The following is a 7,187-nucleotide window of genomic DNA, read 5'->3' as shown; positions in this document are numbered from 1 at the left end:
GACACTGCCTGCAAAGCCAAGGTGGGGGTAATTTATCCGAATAGTCTATATGCTTTTAACTGCTCTAAAAACCTGGGACCCAAGAAGCGGAAGTGCAATGCAAAATACAGTGTAAATTCCTGACGAACTCCTCCCCTCCCTCAGGGGTGAGAAGGTGCCTGGCATTAACCTTATTGTTCCAGTCTATCACAACCACCGCAGTAATGCAAACAGTGACAACAGCACAGCCCAAGACACTGCTTCAAATCAGCATACACACACTAATACTGGGGAACTGTGTCAATGAGAAATCAGAAAAGCATGATTTCTGAATCATCTTGTCACAGGAAACTCACTTTTCATTACACTGAACCTGAATGCAGTTTTAATGAGCTTTTCTAATTGTTCCCTTAATTAACCTCTTTCTGACCAAAAGAAGATAAATTCAAATTATATCAGGTAGTCCTATTTAGGAGTGAGGCACATTAGTGCAGGATTTAAGCCTATGAGAATTATACTTGTACAGAAGATAAGCAAGATGGACAGCCCAAGCTGAACTGAGCATGCATTCCTTAAGATTACTGTATATATTTCAAGTTATTTAAATTGAGTGACACTATTTGATCCATATTGCATGATTCCTATCAAAGATGCATAGCAATTACTACTACTGCTTAACATTTCTGTCATGAGAAAACAGATCAGACTCAACATAAAAAGCATAATGAAGTTAACTGGTATTTCCAAGGGTGCCCAACAGGCAACTCTTAAGCACCACTGAAATTTCCAGCTGATTACAGAGGGGTAAATTAATGGTCTGCAAAGTCTCTTGGTCTTGGTACAGGCAGGAAGCAACCTGCTTCAGTTCCAGAACTGTTGAGTTCTTACTCAATAGCCTGCTACAGACAGGTACATCCTCCAATCCCTGGCCATATAAACCATATATATTGTACTCATACACAGTAACATTACATACATCTCAATTCCTTGTGGGAAAGGATTCCTATTTCTCTAGGATGCCTTGCAAGGCAGTGAGACTAGAAAGCTTTTTTTAGTTTGTGTTGAAACTGAACACAAACATACACACCCCAGCCTCCATAAACTGAATAGAAACAATTCTTGCCTTATGAGATTACAAGCAGGAGAAAGTAAAAGCAAATGGATTGCTGGCTCCCTGCTGCATGCTTTAGTTCAGACTCCATAGCACTCGCTGAATGCATGCTATATTTACATTGGAGACCAAGGGGAGGAGAAGGAGTGCACATGCCACACATGGTTACAGTGATATAAAAGATGTTGCTAGAATTTTGTTTGTTTGTTTTAAATAAGACAGATTTTCCAAAAGTTTCCTGGATGAGCTTCTCACACTGACAACACAGCACCCATGCTATTAGGCATCCTTCATGTGGTGAACCAGTGACAGTGACCACAAGCATTTCATCTACGTAAGGTCTGAAAATAAAGTGCTAGGAAACATTAGACTTTACATAAACAGTCACCCCCAAAGCAGACTTCAGGAAAAATGGTTAGGTAAAAACCCCAACAAGACAACTCCACGCCCTACATGACTATAAAAAGCAGACATATTCTCCCCCTCCTCAAAGCACCTTTTACTCACAGATGCAAAGGAAATGGAGATGCATTTGCCAAAACATAGTACCAGGTTCAACAGAAGCTATCACAGTCACCGATTTCTTTGTTAGAGCACCCTGAGTGCTGTTCAACACCAAATGACTTCTGCTGAGATTTGCTGCATAAGAGCAAGAAAAGGCTATTTAAAGAGATTTTAAAAGGAGACAGGAAATAGTGCTAGATTTGTTTTTATATTTACACCATGGAAAAGCACAGTGACAAAATAGAGAACACAAATCATGAAAAAGCCAAGGTGAAACATATATAAAAATATATATACACAAAAATGTATATATAAAACCTGGAATGATATTTATATGTGTTATGTAATATATATAAACATAACATATAATATAATATGTTATGTCATATATAAACATCATTCCAGTTCATTATGCAAAAGGAATAACCAGAAGAGTTGGAAGACTGTTACACATGAGTTGTCATCAACAAGTCAGTACCATCTTTGTCTACTTTATCTTTCCATAATTTATGAAATCCTGTTATTCCTGAATGTTGCAGGTATAAATGCACCAGTAGCATCTGTTTTACAAACAGTGCCGAGATGCAGGTTGAGCAAGGAACATTTTATGAAATGCTTCGTTAAAAATAACACTTTTCACAATTTGAATCAGAACAGTAACACAGTCCTGGAGTTTCATTCAGAAAACTTAGTTAAGCACGATTGTCTCCTTGTGCTGCAACTGCCACTTTTTTTTTTAAACTTGCAGATACTGTTACCACACAACTGACTCAGTATCTAAATCTTTCCCTCTGCCACATGATGCGAGGGGACAGTAGCTCAACTCTTAAGGATGAGACAGTTATCTCTACAATCAGTAAATTCCTTGGGTTCAGCAAACATGGACAGCCAGAGCTCTAATTACAGCAGCACATGTGATAAAACAGAACTCTGTTATTACTAGCTAAAGTTTGACCAAGGATGCCCACAAAAATCCTTGCAAAAGAGAAAAAAATCCCAAACAAGTCCCACACAACAGCTGTTACTGACCCCTGTAACTTCTCTGAAACCAATTTCTTTTTTGTGTCAATTACATATAATTCACCCAGAAGAATACGGTATTATTCCCATGCACAAAGTTCCAAAAACGTGTTGGGTTTCTCAGCTCAAGTGAGAATTTGCCATCAGTCATCTTTGTCAAGCTATTACCATTACCAGTTATTTCAAGGTACTTGACATGATTTTACCAAGGCAAGGCAGATACTTCTCACCCTTTCAATGTGTGGGGTATATACCAAAATTTCAGGCCGCGATCAATGTGCAGGTACTGCACGTAGCAGCCATTACAGAGCAGTATCCCAATTACCTCCTATAACTAATTTTCTTCATCTTCTGTAATCAGCTAAGGGAAGAACCACATGCCTGCTTCTATGAAAATCAAGTTCCCATTAAGTCATAAATCCACTCCCTACTCCCATAATACTTTGAAGCAGTCTGAAAGGAGGTGCCTTGGACAACATAAAAGACTCACTGGGAAAGTTTAGACACCAGCGCACCCAATATCAAACTAAATTTGGTTAGAAAAAGATAGAGTTTGCTTCACTTAACTAAAACATGTATCTAAGCCCTGAAGGTCTGCCCATGGAGAGATAAGCAAACCGAGACAAGAACAACTACCTCAGATTCACATTTCTTCAGAAACAAGGCTCTAATAATTGCTGTGACCACTGCAAAACAGCTGAGCTGGGAACATTTATTGACCAAGATTTGTTGCTTTGTGATGCTGCACTCTGCCCAGGGAGAGCAATGCTCTTCGAACTTCAGCTTTTCTACAGCAAGCCTCACTGCATTACCCAGCACAAAACAAAACACTTCAACTGCAAAATATTTAGAAGGGATTCCCCCCATTTCAGTAACTAAAATAACCACATCAATTTTCTCCATCTTCACAAAAATAAACTAGACCCTTACTCTCCGATGGGAGTAATCGTCAGAAGTATCGTGCTCAAAAATTGTAATTTTGCTGGAACTACAGATGTCTGAAGCAGCAACGTGGGCAAAAACATGCATTACAAAACCACTTTTCAATCACAAGTGAATTAAAATGAATATTAGTTTGAATGAAAGTCAAAACCGTACAAGCAGCTCTGAAAGCTGTCTGAGCTGTCACAGGAGATTAGGTACTATTTACCCCTCCTTTACAATAAAATAATAAAATCATCCAACATTTCCTGCCCCACTCCCTACCCTAGAATTTTTTTCCCTAAGTAACACTTTGTAAGCAATACCAATAAGAAACCAGTTATATCATCCACTTGGCTAGTGCTATCTGCATTCCAAATGAAGAAGTTAATTGCACTGAGACTACAGAAAGTTCTGGAGGAATGAAGACAAATACATTTTATTCTCTTAAGTCTAAATACACACTACAAAACAAGCATGTACCTATCACCATGGCAATTTAAGAGTCATTGTAATTCTTTTCTTTACACATCTCTTCAGGCTAGGGGACATCAGCAGCATAACTGCCAGGTTTTTAAGAGTGCTTGGTTAATTTTGGAGGTTACCACAGTCTTAATGAGTTTTCAGCATTTGCTATTCCCCTTTCAATTACTCTACTGATCTGACCAGATTTAACACAGAAATCCTAAAGCATGTACCTATCACCATGGCAATTTAAGAGTCATTGTAATTCTTTTCTTTACACATCTCTTCAGGCTAGGGGACATCAGCAGCATAACTGCCAGGTTTTTAAGAGTGCTTGGTTAATTTTGGAGGTTACCACAGTCTTAATGAGTTTTCAGCATTTGCTATTCCCCTTTCAATTACTTACTGATCTGACCAGATTTAAACACAGAAATCCTATTGAAGGCCCACCCATAAAGTCCTTTATCAAACACACATCAGAGAAATATCTGTAATGTGATGGTCGGTAAAATCATTTGTTCCGTTCAAGAAGAGATAAGCAAAGGGTCTGCAAGTAAATGGTGAAGCCCAGAAGCCGCATTTGTTCTTCCTGGAATGAATCAACTCAATATGAAGACAAGTAAGACAAGCACATTGCCAGACAGCAGAAGGACAAGGAAATAAACTGCAGAGCTCCCTGCAAAAACGCCTCTGGTATTATCCACTATTGTCCCATTAGAGGAAAAGCTATAGAAGCCACCGTTGGTGTTTTTAACGTAACTGAAGGAAAAATATATTTAGAAAGTACTGAGATTATCTGCAAATAAAGGAGTACAGCAATTTCTGTCACTGCTGAAGAGACAGAGCAAGCCATTGAAATGTTTGGTCACAATTATTCTGTAAGTCACAGCATGAGTTTAGATCAGGAGGACTGGTTTCTAGCCTCACAGTTACCCTGAGCTCACAAATCACTTGCCTTGCATGCTTTTAAGACAATTTAATATATACTGTCATGCTTAACATTACAGATATACAAAGAAGAGCATATATCAGCTGGGACTGAACTAAAATTGTCTGTGTGCATATGTGAGTGAGCACAGGTTTGAAATAATTAGTTGAATTCAAGAGAGTGGTCTTATTTCTACTTCATGAATTTTAATTTTCTTCTGTTGGGAACTTTTTCCAGAAAAAGTACCAGCAACTATCTCCATTGCCCTGTTATGCCAGATGCACAAGTAGCTCAATTTCAGTGTACTAGAGTCCCTGGCATTAACCGCTTCTTAGGTATCGTTCCTGTACTAGTGCTAACGTAAACCTGGTTTTAGTAAAGGCAAACTCACACTGGAATTCCTCATACCCAATCCAGTGGAATTAGTATAATTATCCTATAATTCCAGATCACTGGAAGGATTTTCTGTCCTTCCCCTGAAATGCATCTGAGTTAGCTGGAAATCCTCTTCTTTCTGTGGTCACCCTGGACTTGCTGGGGTGAGTAACTAGACCACTGGGTAAAGTTCTGCAGCTCATGTGGATGGCCCACTGGTTTCTTCTGCCTTAAAAATAATCTTCTCCCCAAAGAGATATCAATTATGCCATTCAATCTCATGCAGATTTATTTTAACACAATCTAAATCTGTTTCTCTGCTGTAAGAGGCATTTCCTTTACCCCCACCGCTATTCCTTCCCCTCAGCCATTTCCTCTCAATGTCACCCTCGTGCCAATAGTACCATCCAAACAACTGCACAGCAAGTCAAACCAGGTAGCTGAAATAATAATTAATTTCTTTTTTTGTTGGAGTAAGCTGTCAGGCAGATCAGTTCCCTGATCTTGCCTTCCATGGCAACACAAGCACCAACACAGAGGAGGTGGAGGGGACAAGTATCAAGGGGAGGAAGGAAAGGAGGCAGTACCAGCAGAAATGTTGCAGGTTTATAACATTATAAAAAAACAGAGCATGTAACCACAGACTCAGATTTAAGCATCACATGATCCAAACACTGCTTTCTCCTTTCAGAAGCAAAATGCAATTCATTCATTTTGAGAAAAGCTCTGGTCTTTATCAGGTAAATCACATCAGCCACCATGCTGATGCTCTAAGGCTGGAAATTTTCAAAAGTTCCTGAAACAGAACAGTCACGATTTTTTTTTTTGATTCAACTTAATTATTTCAAACCCGAAGTCACTCAGCTGTATGCAAGAGGACCAAAGACAGAAAATGTTTTCTGCATTCCAACAAGTGCTTCCTGCAGCCCCGTACCCATGGCAATTCTCCCATAGCAACCGGCAGGTCACGTCTGCAGGAGCAGGAGTGGGTTTGTGGTCGCCTCAGATGGGATACACAGCCTCTGCATGCTGCAAAATAAGTGCTTTTCAGTACCTTCGTGCTTCCAGAGTTTATTCACCGATTGTCGTTGAGAAAAGCAAGCGCAGTAAGATGGCTGAACAAGGACAATGTTTCAGAAAAAAATAAAATTGCCACTTCTCTTTGTCACAGACAAGACCTTTTCCTTATGCTCCTTGCTACTGTTTAGCTGGAACCGTACACACGGTAAAGGATTTCTTCCCTTAATGAAAAGGCACCACAGGTTACACTGGGATTTGCCTAACACTGCGTATTACCATGTTTAAAATGAGGTTTCCAACACAGCCAGACAAGATTTCAGATGGGCAAAGAGCGTGTGCAGGCAAGTGTATCTATTTAAAACAAATACTACCAGCAGCATCAGGCAAAACCACAACTTATGAATAGCTATGTCTCTTAAAAGCACCAAGTAAATTAGCTGTAATGAATGTTTCTATTGAGCTCAGTTGCACAGTGCTTCCCTTTATGCCATTTCATCAAGGTTCAAACACACTGAGAAACACTTCCACACACAGGCAGATTTTCAAATAGGTATTTTAGCAAACTCCTTTGAAGACAGCAACGTTCACAGGAATGTTTGGGCAAACTCTGGGATTCCTCCCCCTGCCAGCACCACACACACACAGACAAACACAAAAGTTGTTTTTGTTTCTTCGGTCCCTCCGGTCTCTGCAGACATCCCACCTCGCCGTGCTGATGAACAGCAAGGTCTCGGCCACTGCCCACCCCAGGAAAAGGCAGCAAGTGAAACTGCGCCAAGCAGGTGGCCGAGGGGGAAGAGTGTAAACACCCCTAGGCTAATCAGGAGGAAAAGAGACACCAGAAACCCAACCCAAAGAACATCA

The sequence above is a fragment of the Aptenodytes forsteri genome, unplaced genomic scaffold, assembly GCF_000699145.1.
Source record: "Aptenodytes forsteri isolate BGI_AS27 unplaced genomic scaffold, ASM69914v1 Scaffold55, whole genome shotgun sequence".
In the NCBI taxonomy this organism is placed as follows: domain Eukaryota; kingdom Metazoa; phylum Chordata; class Aves; order Sphenisciformes; family Spheniscidae; genus Aptenodytes; species Aptenodytes forsteri.
Note: the sequence above shows the minus strand (reverse complement) of the source record.